Here is a 14,858-nt window from a genome sequence, read left to right as displayed (position 1 = left end):
GAGATGAAATGGAAATAAGAATTATAACTATTATTATTCATAAATGATGCTACGGTCTACTTAGAACTTTCAAGGAATACATTGAAAAACTATTATGATAGAACTAATAAGAATGTTCACCTAATATGATCAAAAACAAAGTACATACCCCCAAAATCAGTACCTTCTTAAATAATGCCAGCAATAGCAGTAAATGTTAAGGATAAACAGATTCTTTTCACGATTGCAGTTTTAAAAAATGTTAAATGCCTAGAAATAACTTAGAAAGGGTAACACTTCTGTATTTCCCCACCTCACACACACACAAAACACCTACAACTTACTGAGAGACAAAAGAAAACTTGAATAAAGTTCATATACCATATTCTTAGATGAGACTAAATATTATCAAAATACTTACTTTCCATGCATTAATTTATCGTTTCCAGTCAGTTATAATAAAAACATCAGTGAAGTTTTCTCAAAGTTGGCAAGGTGATTGTAGTATCCTCTGGAAGGATAATGCCAGATTTCATTTGGATTTAAGGAAATTAGAAAACATGTCATATATCCAAGCTTATGAAGCAAGGGTCATGCACATGCATACGCATAAGAAAGCCTGGAAGAAAATTATTTTAGTCATGTTTATCTCTGGATGGTGGGATTATGGGTAGATTTTTGCTGTTGTTGTCCTCCTGCATTTGACAAAATCTTTACAGTAACTACTTATCGATTTTTTTTTTTTTTTTTGAGACAGAGTTTCACTCTTGTCGCCCAGGCTGGAGTGCAGTGGTGTGTTCTCGGCTCACTGCAACCTCTGCCTCTTGGGTTCAAGCGATTCTCCTGCCTCAGCCTCCCAAGTAGCTGGGATTACAGGCACCCGCCACCACGCCCAGCTAATTTTTGTATTTTTAATAGATATGGGGTTTCCCTGTGTTAGCCACGATGGTCTTGAAACTACGGACCTCAGGTGATCCACCCACCTCAGCCTCCCAAAGTGCTGGGATTACAGATGTGAGCCACTGCGCCCGGCCTACTTATCAATTTTAGAATTAGAGATAATATACATTTTTAAGAGAAAAGAGGAAATGAAAAAAATAAAGGAATAGCTTGGGCTTTGCAAGCAAAGATGAGAATTTTGCCATGGTAAGTAAAAACTGTATTCATACACTGAAAATCCACTTATGAGGCCTTTAAGCATATCATTATTAAATCCCGTGTTGAGACGAGGCAATTACACAGGTATAATCTATTAAACTTGTTAATTATTAACTTGTTAATCTGTTTTTGTTAACTATTAGCCTGTTAATTATTTAAAAAAAAAAAAACATTTAATGCCCTCTAACTGAATTTGGCATTCAAGAAGAAGAAAATGACTAGAAATGGGAAAACCATTGAGGTGTGCTAAAAATGAAGATGCCTTTTGAGGAGAAGAATGCATGTGGGTAGTTAAGGCACCGGAGAGCACTTGGGCAGACAATGAGATGTGAGGTGGCTGCCAATGAGAAAGAATAGATTTTGCGGAATCTGTGCTGGCACTGGGTCAAGATTCCCAAGTTTCCTTACTCAATTTGAATCCATTTCACAAGGATTGAGAGAAGTCTCCTGTGACCTCAGCACACTATCAGATGCTGTAATGGCCACAAAAGCGATGTAAAACAGGGGCCTTGGGCAGGTGCACTGGCTCACGCCTATAATCCCAGCACTTTGGGAGGCTGAGGCGGGCAGATCACCTGAGGCCAGGAGTTCAAGACCAGCCTGGCCAACATGGTGAAACCCCGTCTCTACTAAAAATAAAAAATTAGCCGGGTGTGGTGGCACATGCCTGTAGTCCCAGCTACTTGGGAGGCTGAGGCAGGAGACTCGCTTGAACCCAGGAGACCAAGGTTGCAGTGACCCAAGATTGCACCACTGCACTCCAGCCTGGGTGACAGAATGAGACTCCGTCTCAAGAAAAAAAAAAAAAACCATGACCCTTGCTCTCCAGGACCTTTCAATCTGGTTGTGAAGGCAAGACAACACATGAACAATTTGAAAACAAGACAAAAGAATAAATAGATTAAGTGCCCATATGAGAGGCTCAGAGAATTGGTGTAATAGAAGGCCATTGAAGGATAAAATTTAGGGGCCAGAGTAGAAAGAGGAATGTTCATGCCCCAGGAAACATGTTGTGACTTGTAAGTTCAGCCCTACATCCTCCGTTCCCTCTTTGATGTTGCACAAGAATCACAAGTCCTACAGGCAAGCCCGTCTCCAAACTAGAAGTCAGCCCTTAGAAATAGCCCATCTGTTGAACAATAGCTTGGTCTCAAATTACATTCTTCTTTTTCTTATATCAAGGATTAATCATACCACTTTTTCCTGACAACACCCTTATATTTCCTAAATTCATAAAGCTGATATACCAAGATGTTTTTACACTAAAGTGAATTTATCCAAGCTGTGATAGTATAAGGGACTTGAGAGAAACCTTGGTCTAAACAGCTTTGAATCACATACAGAAAAACAATGTGGGCAATGATCCAGTATGAGAGCATGCTTTTCACATAGACTACTCTTGAGATCCATGTCAATATCAGATTGCATCAAAAATTTCAAAGGGAATTGGATTATTCTGTTGTCTTTGATTGAGATTCAGAGTCAAATGGAATTCAGGGTGAGATCTAAAGAGATAAGACCTTTGTTTTTGAAGAGATACCAAGGCCTTAAAGTGCTCAGAGATCATTCCAATAGAGAGGAGTTCAAATTACGAAGGAATTTAGCCTAACACACACAATTACATTGGATCCCACAGATAAACATGACATATAACAACCAGTAGTAGGTTGATGTAATAAAATCACAATGCAACTCATTACTTCAAGTTTTTTGTTATGTCATATGAAAACCAAAAATCTGTAGGAATTGGTGCATTTTTTTTTTTACAATGAATTACTTTAATCATCCAGGATATTTCTGGAGCATAATGAAATATAACCCAGAGTTGGAATTTATGCATTCCCTGGATAGAGATACTTGGTCTCATATTCTGTCCTTGTATCAGGCAATAACACTGAAGATAATACACACTTAAAATGCACTTCAGCTTCTTTGGTAGAATTTCTTTGGCACCTGTTAAATTTTAAAGGGCTCTGTGAAAAGCATTTTCTTAACCATCCACTGGCTCTTGATTCATTCATGTGCATAGAAACACTCTGAAAGTTTAAAATTGAAAGTACATTACTTACCAAAAATTTTTCTCTGGCGTTTATTCTCACACGTCCGTGTTACAGGCCTACTCATAAGTGAACAGCCTATTTGGAATCCTTATGGTCCAGAATCATGAAGATCTCATACTGTCTGTTGTTTGGATAAACAAATATGAATGAATCTCATCATGCATTTATAATAAATTTTATCTCAAGTCCATGGTAATTTAGGTTCCAATTCTAAATAGTGGAAACTGAATCTCACAGCTATGTCCATGTGACTGAAATAACCAGATCTCCATTCACTCCGTTATTTCAACCACTTATTCATTGATGAGTATCACTGAATAGACAATTGTGCAGACAAAAGACAAAATGTTGATAAAATTCAAAGTACCAAACACAGTCCTCAGAAAAGTTGATGGCTTATACAGGGATGCTTAAAACCATACACAACAACCTACAATCCTCCCCAGTGGGCCGCACCCTTTGCTCTTGGGTATCATTATAAAAATTGCCCTTTCCTAAAATACCTTTCTCTTTTTCACCTGCTGATCCCTTCAGGAGCCTCCACCTCCAGGATGTCTTCTCTGATTGTGAGATGCAGAGACTTGAGCTCCTGAACACTCTCTTTCTTTCTTTTTTTTTTTTTTTTGAGACATAGTCTCGCTCTGTCACCCAGGATGGAATGCAGTGGCACCATCTCGGCTCACTGCAAACTCCACCTCCTGGGTTCAAGCGAGTCTCCTACCTCAGCCTCCCAAGCAGCTGGGACTACAGGCACTGCCACCACACCTGGCTAATTTTTGTAGTTTTGGTTGAGATGGGATTTCACCATGTTGGCCAGGCTGGTCTCAAATTCCTGACCTCAAGTGATCCTCCCACCTCAGCCTCCCAAAGTGCTGGGATTACAGGCGTGAGCCACCACACTTGGCCCCTGAACGCTTCTCAAATCACAGTGCACCATAAGAGAACACTCCTGAGGAATTAGGCAGAATGGATTCAATCACAGCAAGTTGTTTGTTAACTGCACGATCCTAGGCAAGTTCTCTCAACTTTAGTTTCCTCCTATGTACAATAGAGTAATAACATTGCTTGCCTCACTGGGCTGCTGAGAAGATTAAAAGAAGCAATGCTTATACAAAATAGCAGAGGTATTTGGCACAGAGAGACATTCATTGAAGATTAGCCCATGGATATTCAGTTAGATCCACCGTTTTTCCTTTAATACATTTAAGCTATTTATTTAGGCTAGGGACTTATTTTGACAGCTTACATTAGTTTTATACATTATTAATATTTTTTAGAAATTCATGCAATCTAAATATGTAATCTAAATGCACTTGTTAAACTGTTGAAAATGATTTTATAATGAATGGGGCCAAATTACTATTCCAGACAAGCCCATCTCCAATTTTATCAAGAAAATGAGTGAGAATATAGGCTTTGGGACACAGAAAGCAGATTTCCCCCACCCCTGGGAATACATCAATTCTGTACTTTAAATTTCTCGTGCCTGGCTGTAACTATGTAGCCTTCATGACCAAAAAGAATGATAACATATCTTATTTTCAGATATTCAAGCCTATTCAGTAGGAAAAAGTAGAATGATTAGTCATCAAAAGCTATTAACAAATAATGTAACTGTTGAAGATTTTTTTTAAATCATGCACATCCGATTTTTCTCCTTCTCTGTAATATTGTTTTGGTTTTTCTCACAGCTTGACAGTTCTTTAAAATTAAAAAAAAAATAAAAAAAAAAAAGGTTGGGGGGAGTATCAGGCAGGAAATAATCACAAAAGAAAATTCAGCCTCCTTGCTATGAGAGCTTTAGGATTCCAGAATCTGAATGTCCTTCCTGATAATGGCTGACAAACTGCTGAGTCAGAAAATGTTAAAAAGCAAACAAAAACAGAAAGGAATCTTAGTGAGATTATTGAGTTACAAGGACAAAGAGAAAAAAAATCTAAAAATTTTCCAAGGAGAAAAAAACGTGGGTAACCTAAAAGAACAAAAATCAGTTTGTCATCACATTTTATATCAACAAGTACTACATAACAAAGAAATTGCTTTAAAAAGAGAAGAGAAAACTCTCTTGAACCCAGAATCCCATAACCAGAGAAAACATCAATCTAGAATGCAGAAAATATAAAGATATTGTTACACATGCAATGATTTATAATCCTTACCACCAGGATGTCTATTCCAGTGGAAAAAATTAAAACTACAAAAGAGCAATTTAAAAAGAAATGACATGGTGCAAGAGGATTTCATTAAATACAGAAAATGGGAGAGGAGAGGGAAAAGTAAAAGCGTGCTACCGGTTTGGTCATGTTCAGGAGAAAGAGGAAGTTATAGATTCAGATAAATTCTCAACGTTGATTAAAATACAGTAGATAGATTTTACTATGTTTGCTAAAATTGTAAAGATGGGTAGCCCAGACTCATGTGGGCAGCTTCCACATTAGAATGTGAATCTGGAAGGTGTGGTGTGGTGGGGGCAGCTATTGGAGGCCAGCTACCACAAGAAGAATCTATCCAAGTGACCCAGCAGCTCTACTTTGAGGAACTCAGCCTCAGAAATCTTGCATGTGTGCACAAAGATATGTATGTAGTTAGCATTGTGGAAACCAATCCATGTATTCTTCTAAATGGAATTGGTTTACAGGGTATGCATTCCTTAACATAGAACACTATGTAGCCATTAAAAAGATTGAAGTAGATTGATTAATACAGACACGTGAAGATACACTGTTGTAAGAAAAATGTGCTAAAGAAAGTGTATACTGTGATCTCAATTTGTGAAATTAAAAAACTCAACATGTAGGCATATATGCACATTTGTGTTTATAATGCCTAGAAAAAGTATAGTAAGCAAAGTGAATGAAGGAAAATAACTGAGGATATATAGCAAAGGAGATTTTAAAATTTTACTTTATACAATTTTGTATTTTGGATATTTTCTACAATATAATGTATTACTTTTGTAATTTCACAAACACTAATAGAGCTGTCAATTACCTGAGATGGATACAGTCTCACTCAACAAAAAAATGTCCTCTTTCGGACTATGACATGACTTGAATTTGTTGTCAGCTTATATTCTGTGAAATGTGGTATTTATCTCTGAATAGATAAGGGTCTTTTCAAGTAAACTTTCCATCTGGACACAACAGCTAAAAAACTGCTAAAGGGAGAGAGAAGCAGATACAGATTGTCAGGGCAGCAGTTATTTTACCTTTGGGAACTGAAACTATTTTTACTCAAAAAGAAAGTTTGCAGAGACAGCATTTTCACATTAGACTTCATAATGCTACACAAAACAAATGATTTGCAATGGAAAACATATAATAAAGTGGGTGCATATCAGTTGCCCTAGAAAAACAACCCAAAGACAACAATAGCGAATCTGTCTATCGGTCTCTCTTTCTCTCCACATTGATCAAACTTGCATTTTGTGACTAGATAAAAGGTTTTAAAGTTGAAAATGACATCGTCTGGGCCTTCAAGGAGCTGAAGGAAGAGTGCAAGATGGACGCACCTAAGTGGTTACTCATAGAACAGTTTGGTAAGTTTTGTCATAGAGATAAATAATACAAAGTACATTCTCACTTGGCTACTTCATAGGCTATGCAGTTTTGAGCAAGTTACACCTCAATTTCCTCATTTATAAAATAGGTATCATGATTATACTCCTTCCTAACTGTTCTGGGGACTAAATGAGGTAACACAGAAAATCCATGCACAAAGTAATCAGTCAGTAAAAGTTAGCTACTATTATTTGGGGAGGTTATTCAGACTCCCTGGAATTGAAACTTTATTATGGGACCCTGGTCAAGTTACTACATGGAGTCTTAGGTTCCTCATCCAAAATTGGTAGAGTAACTTTATCAGAGGCTACCAGGCAGAATGAATGAGATAATGTGTGTGAAAAATTTAGATCAGCAATTGGCACCTAAGAATTCCATTAATGTAAGTCATTATGTCTATCAAAATGCTTCAAAAAGAAGAAAGGAAATAACAAGTAACTCTTCCTAAGAGTGACAAAGAACAGATAGCAGGAGAGCTGGTCTTGAATAATTAGCGGGAGTGCTCCAAGCTGGTGTGGTGAAAGAAGGATGTAGGAAGCAAAGAAAACAGTACGTGCAAACTGGTGGAGAATTTAATCATGATGATCATGATAATGGTAATAATAATAATAACAATAATACAGCCTGTTCAGAGAAAATAAGAGATGTCCTATAGGCCCTAGGAAATATGAACTGGACTTCAGCTGAGAAGTTATGAGCCACAGAACTTTATCAATGCTTATGGAGCTATTAAAGAAATTAGAATAGGGCAGGAGTGTGCAGTGTGAGCTGACCATAAATCGATCCCCTAGAAAAACAACATCAAAGGGTGGGAGAAACCAGCAAAGGAAGCCCAAGAAGAAAGCTTAGAGAGGCAGAAGCTGGTGAAATAAAAGAGGCAGAGAAAGAAGAGAGTTTCAATAAGGAGGGACTGGTCAACCGTGTCAAATGTTGCATAAATGTCAAGTAGGATAACAAGAGAAAGTGAGGCCACTGAACTGCCCACTTGGGAGGATGCTGGTCACAGAGTATTTTTAATTGAGTGGTGTTGGTGGAAGCCAGACAGTATTGGGTTGAGGAATTAATGAAATGTAAAGACACTAAGTATAGACCAAGTGTAGACCTCTTTCAAGAAGTTTAGTGATTTAGAAAAAAAAAAAAAAATGAAAAAAACCATAGTGTTTTAGCCTCATCAAAACTAGAAGATGAATTCTTAAATGTCCAAATGAGCATAATTCACATTTGGCAAAAAGGGTAAACTTCCCAAGATATAAAAATAAATAAATAAAAAATAGAAAACTACGGGGAGAAAGCAAAGAAGAAAAAGAACTTACTACTTTGCTCGAATGGGATTAGAGGATTAAGGTGAAGGACAGGCGGAGCAGAAAATCGAAAAACAGCAAATTTGAAATGACTAGGAAATTAAGATTTTAAAAAAGAGGAAAGAGGAGAATGAGGAATCTCATGGATTTGTTGAAAGAGCAAGAGGCAGGCATAGACTGCCACAAACGAAAGTGATCAAAACAAAACCACTCCTCTCTGTCCCTCAGACTGAGCCGGGGTATAGTAACCCAGAAAACATGGTCCTGATTAGAATTCTGTCTCCTGTGTGCTAAAGAAGCCTTAGCTACAAGTCACGGGCAAACTGCTAAGCACGAAGGCCTACGTTGGCAGCTGTAGTGGTTTATCTCTAGCTGCAGGTATGGTTCCCTCTACCCAGGGGCAGACTCTAGGTCCTTCTCTTGGAATATTTGCCCCCCAAGACAGTTTACCAAAAATTAGACCTGGCCTGAACTAGTCAGCATGAGAAATTTCAGAAAAATATGGGAAAAGACTGTAATATGAATGATTGGATTTTCGAATAAAAGAGAATATTGGATGAGTTTTTTTTCTAGCATATCTAGAAAAATCTGCCTTGAAATGTTTACATTAGCTCTTGGACCATAGGCCAGTGCTTTTAGAAAATGTGATCAGTCATGAGGTCAGGTGTTCGAGACCAGCCTGGCCAACATGGTGAAACCCCATCTCTACTAAAAATGCAAAAATTAGCCTGGCATAATGGCCGGCGCCTGTAGTCCCAGCTACTTGGGAGGCTGAGGCAGGAGAATTGCTTGAACCCAGGAGTCAGAAGTTGCAATGAGCTGAGATCGCTCAACTGCACTCCAGCCTGGGCAACAGAGCAAGACTCCATCTCAAAAAAAAAAAAAAAAAAAAAAGAGAAAGAAAAAAGAAAATGTGGTCAGTCACTTTGCTCTGTGTGGTTCTCCGTTTCCAGATCTGTAGAATAAGGAAGATTAAATTAGTTTTAAGTCCTTCCAGCTCTATTATGAAATTTAATGATTCTGTCCTTTACATTTCTTTCATTTTCACAAGGATATCTGTCCCTGGTTTAATACTAATGTCCTATCTTCCTAACCATATTGTTAGCCCCAATTTTGTTTTAGTTTCCTTCTTTTGTCTAAAAGGAGTCAGAAAGTGTGTTAAAAGATAAGACCATCTTAGGACACCCTGGGTGAGGCCAGTTTCTGTCCAATCAGGAGGCTTTTATGTGGAAAACACCCCTTAACCAGGCTGAGCCTACTAGTTTGAGATAAACATTTTGATGAAACATTCAGTAAAGAAGAACTGGATCTTACATGAAGAAATTAATGCCTACGCCCCAGTGCAATAGTTAATTCCTCCCTGAAACATTTTCTTATTGTTATGTAAACATAACCTAAGTGGGTTTGTTAGAGATAATTAGAAACATTCTCTTAGCCTAGTGACTTGGGGAAGAATAAAGAGATAGGAATTATTAAGACGGGATATACAGGCAATGGGGGAAGGGCTAGTTCGCATGGAACAACCAAATATATCTTTTGTAGGCCAAAAACTCTGAGAAATTGTTTTTGTACCTGCTCTCTATTTCTATTTCTATTCTGGTTACTAAGTGGACAGGTGACTTCTCAGCCTCTCTTTGAATACTTTTTTCTGTGTGTGTGTAAGTATGTATGTCAGAATACCTTTTGCATCTTGGATGTAAATGTGGACAAAATGCATTTCTAAGTTAAGATAACATTTAAATTGTGAATACACAATTTTTAGAGATGAGAACACTGTCTTTTTAGTACAGTTTCATGTCTTCTCTCCATATTCTATTTTACTAACCTATTTAGCAAAATAGCCAAGACCCTCCTTCTGAGTTAGCCAAGAGCCTGACTGCCAAAATCTCCTGAAGACCTGTAAAGATACCTTTCTTTAGCTGAATCCTTGGCAGCTAAAGATAGATAACAAAGATTTTTTTTTTAAATAATAGCTCAAACAGAGATCTAGGGATTTTGCTCCTGATCAATCTCATAGCAAAGAAGTATAAGGCCTTATCCAGGAACTCACAGTTTGGTACATTATATCTAATTTCAGTGTTTGTGAGATGGCTGTTGCCTGTGTCAACCCCATATGAGATTTGGTGGGTCCAACGAAAGGCGTGGGGTGAACTCTCCAGGTTAAAAAGGGCCTGGCAGGGGTGGCCATGTTTCTGACTTGGGACACTCAGAGATCTGCACAATCCATGGTGAGGGTAACCTGGAGCTCCATGAGCCAGCATTTTTTTTTTTTTTTTTTTTTTTTTTTGAGATGGAGTTTCACTCTTGTTGCGCAGGCTGGAGTGCAATGGTGCAATCTTGGCTCACGGCAACCTCTGCCTCCTGGGTTCAAGCAATTCTCCTGCCTCAGCCTCCTGAGTAGCTGGGATGACAAGCATGAGCCACCACGCCCGGCTAATTTTGTATTTTTAGTAGAGACGGGATTTCTCCGTGTTGGTCACGCTCGTCTTGAACTCCTGACCTCAGGTGACCTGCCTGCCTCAGTCTCCCAAAGTGCTGGGATTACAGGCATGAGCCACCGCGCCTGGCGAGCCAACACTCTTTAAAGGAAGAGCTGCCAGGTCTGAGATGAGGTCTTCCTCAGCAGAGCTGGCTCTTTCCAATCCATATGGGCCACTCTGCCTTTCCCTGCCCTTTCAGAAAAATTTCATGTTTAACCAGCACTGCAGGTAAAAAACAAAAAGCCAGCTTAAGAGAGGGCAGTGCTCTAACAAACCTGCGAATTTTCAATTCTGGCCGAGAGTCTCATGTTTGTTTTGCCTCTGACTTGATAGGAAATGTTAAGACACCAGCAGAACAGCTTGGTGACTTGGTTTACCTCTCCAGGAAAACATTTGCGCTACTCCTCAAGGTTGTGAAATAAAATGGCCTCAGGGTGTTATGAACTTCCACGTTTGCATAATCTTTTCTCTAGCATTTAAAGTTTGTGGAACTAAACCAGATGGAGACCTGCAGCAAAATCCGAATTCAAATGAACCAGGTGGAAGCAAGTTAGCACTATCGTGTTATGAATGAGGCTGCTCCAAACTAAGTTACGTGAGCAAAGAAGAGCAGCCTGCATCCCTTCTGTGAGACGCAGCAGTTTCTGGTGGGAGTTTTTGTTTGTTATTCTTGTTGAGTGAATCTCTAACAGAACACACTTGGGTGACCACTGCGAGACAAAGAGAGTTTAGGCTTTAATTATTCTTATATTCTGATTAGGGGAAATAGTTTGAATCCAAAAGGATGTCACTGAGTGCAAACACAGTCCTGGAGCTGGGCCCGTTGGGCGTGAACCTCAGGAGCTATTAATCTACATGCTTCAATTTGTAAGTATGCAGGAGACTGAGTCAGTAGAAAAAAAAATAATTTTAAACATCTGTGGTATTCTTTCTGTTCCAGATTAATTACACTGCTTGTTTGTTGATGCTGACCAGAATTTTCAATCCTCTGATGCTATGCTTGGAACGTCATAAGTATTTTTCTACGTGTTTATCATTGTGTCCCATGAGACTTTATCTCTGTCACAGTCTGTCTTTCATAATTTATTTTAGGTCCCAGTTTTGTTCTTTTGCTCACCTGCCTTAGACTTCTTGTTTTTGCTTTTATACTAAGCAATATGCAACTCTTTCTCATTGAGTACTTATTATTATTTTTAAGAGACACCTTGTTAATACAGAGCCCCACGTACACACACATCATTCAATCAAAATGATGATATAAATGAAAATCCAAATGTGCTGTTTAATCAACTGGAGAGGCTGGTAATTATTTTCAATCAGCTAGGATTGCTCTGCTAGCTCAAAGAATTATTAATAAGAGCCATATTTGTTAATAAATTGTGAGCAGCCCTTTTCCATGAGTGGGGGCAGGTATCAGGGAAGGCTATTTCAGAAGTTGCTGTCCAGCCTTACATTATACCCTAAAAAGCCAAACCCCTCCTTTTAAGTTAACCAAGAACCCAGCTGCTAACATTTCCATCCTAACATCCATAAAGATACCTTTCTTGAACTGAATCCTTGGCAGCTCTAAACAGAAGAGAATCACAAAGATATTTCTTTCTAAAATAGCCCAATTTGAAAATGAGAAATGGGCAGGCCCGTTGCTGTCTGTAAGGCAACCGTAATCCCTAACCCTTCCCCCAGTCAGCTTTTGGGGTCACCTGCCCTTGTCTCATTTCCCCACCATCAATACCCAACAGTGTCTTGTGACTTCTGTGGCCCCAAGATGACCAAAGAGCTCCTGTTTGAGGACCCAATCTCCCTCCCCTCACTCTTCGCCCCAACGGCTTCTCCTCAAACCCCAACCTATTTCGAGGCTCTTCCTTTCCTCTTTGCCAAACACCAGAGATCTCAGGTCGCTTTGGGTCTCTTTCTAACCTTGCCACAATCCATTCTGTTCCCTGGAGTTTTCTCTCTTCAGGCTGAGGAGAGTGAGGCCTCCTGTGCTTCTGCTCACTTCCTTCCTCCTTCTCGTGATAAGCCCACAGCTCTTTTCGTTTCGTGGGTTTTACTGAGAATTACCAAGAAGGAAAAAAAAACAAAACAAAATAATTCATATGGAAGAGATGTGACTGTTTGAGAACTCCTATAATTGCTCAGCTCAGCAATGAACATACACTGATCACTTTTTATGTGGTGATCATGGATGCCCTCTGAGATCCAATATTTATTGTTTCTGGGCTACCCTTGGGTGATCCTGGAAGCTCTGTTGGCCACTCACTGCCGTTGGCAAATAGTTCCCTGGCCTTTCCTGCTCTTAGCAATGAACACAAAATTAAAAGTGATCAGTGCTCTCTCCTTGGCTAATTTTTTTTTTTTTTTTTTTTGAGGCAGAGTCTCACTCTGCTGCCCACGCTGGAGTGCAGTGGCGTGATCTCGGCTCACTGCACCCTCCACCTCCCGGGTTCAAGTGATTCTCCTGCCTCAGCCTCCCAAGTAGCTGGGAGTACAGGCGCCTGCCACCATGCCAGGCTAATTTTTGTATTTTTAGTAGAGGCGGGGTTTCCTCATGTTGGCCAGGATGGTCTCGATCTCTTGACCTTGTGATCCGCCCACCTCAGCCTCCCAAAGTGCTGGGATTACAGGCGTGAGCCACTGTGCCTGGCCGCTCCTTGGAAAATTTTTATTTCTCTACAGCACCACACATATGGATAGCATATGTGTCAATGTTCTCCTACCTATAATGACATTAAGATAACATGAATTGGCCGGGTGCGATGGCTCACGCCTGTAATCCCAGCACTTTGGGAGGCCGAGGCGGGTGGATCATGAGGTCAGGAGATCGAGACCATCCTGGCTAACATGGTGAAACCCCGTTTCTACTAAAAACACAAAAATTAGCTGGGCATGGTGGTGGGCGCCTGTAGTCCCAGCTACTTGGGAGGCTGAGGCAGGAGAATGGCATGAACCCAGGAGGTGGAGTTTGCAGTGAGCCAAGATCATGCCACTGCACTCCAGCCTGGGCGACAGAGCAAGACTCCGTCTCAAAAAAAAAAAAGATAATGTGAATTAAATTAACATATACACACGTGCACAAGATCTAACCGTAATAATAATGAAATTATTTGACATTAAGACTATTTTGAAAACTTCGGATTCTGCTCATTTTCTCACACTCAGTCTACCTGCTTTCCTCCCACTATTGTGTTTTGACCAATGAGGTTTTCTGTGGAAATCAGATGGTTGAGCGTCTATCTGCTGACGGGCTTCTGAATCTGCTCTCTAAAAAGGACAGACATTGGATGGCATCGCCTCCAAAAAAAATTTTTTAAGCTAAAAGAACAGACAAACAAACAAAAAAGTCTTGATTCATAACGTTTGACCATTTCTATGATGTAAATAGTTCCCCCATGGTCAATTTTATTGGCAGAATGATTTCAAACAACCAGATAGCAAGAGCTCTTCCAAGCCAGTTGAAATCAGTTCTAGCACAACATCTATCCTTCCAGTCTTTTCCCTTATCAAAACTTGATCTGGGCCTCATCTCCAAAGGACTGTTCTGGAATTGGTTTTCATTTGGAAAAGCAATATAATAAGCAAATTCCAGCAGTGTTAATGATAGAATGAAAAATGCTTGATGTGTTAACCTTGCCAGGGGTGTCTGCCTGCAGGAAGCCCTCCACCCAATGGATGAAATCCAGTGTCAGAACTGCAGGGGACCTCTGAGGCCCAGGGAGCAACCCTCAATGTCAATTCAGAGATAAACAGGGGAAAGCCCAGGCCAAATGCCTGGAAAAGAGCATACTCCTGAGCCAGGATGCCAAGGTGTATTATTGGGCAAAGTTACTGAACCTCTCAGTGCCTTCATTCTCCATTTGTAAAATGGGAATATTAATATTGCATTTCATGGAATCTAAGCTGTCATTGTAAAACACACCATTATGTTATGGTCCATTAAGAAATTTTAAAATGCTGCCCATTAAACTATGTCACACCATCAAAAGTAAGATACATTCTAAGTTCACAAGTGTTAAAATGTGAGAGAAAATTGTTTTACAACGCATGAATTACAGTAGCACCTTCCACATAGGGTTGTTGGAAAGATCAAATGAACTGCTATCTGTAAAGTGCTTAGCACGATGCCTGGCACATTACAGGAATGATGGAAGATTTTGCTTTTGTAGTATCTTTATTATTACCAAGAGATTAATGAAAAGGAAAAAGAAATGCAAAATCTCTGATTCACAAATTAAAGCTTCCAATGTCCTCATAAGTGTGAATAAAAGTGGTCCTAAACTAACATTTTTCAAGCTATTTTTCTGATAGCCACGTGGGCCTCAG

This window comes from Gorilla gorilla, chromosome 5, assembly GCF_029281585.2.
Source record: "Gorilla gorilla gorilla isolate KB3781 chromosome 5, NHGRI_mGorGor1-v2.1_pri, whole genome shotgun sequence".
Classification (NCBI taxonomy): Eukaryota; Metazoa; Chordata; class Mammalia; order Primates; family Hominidae; genus Gorilla; species Gorilla gorilla.
Note: the sequence above shows the minus strand (reverse complement) of the source record.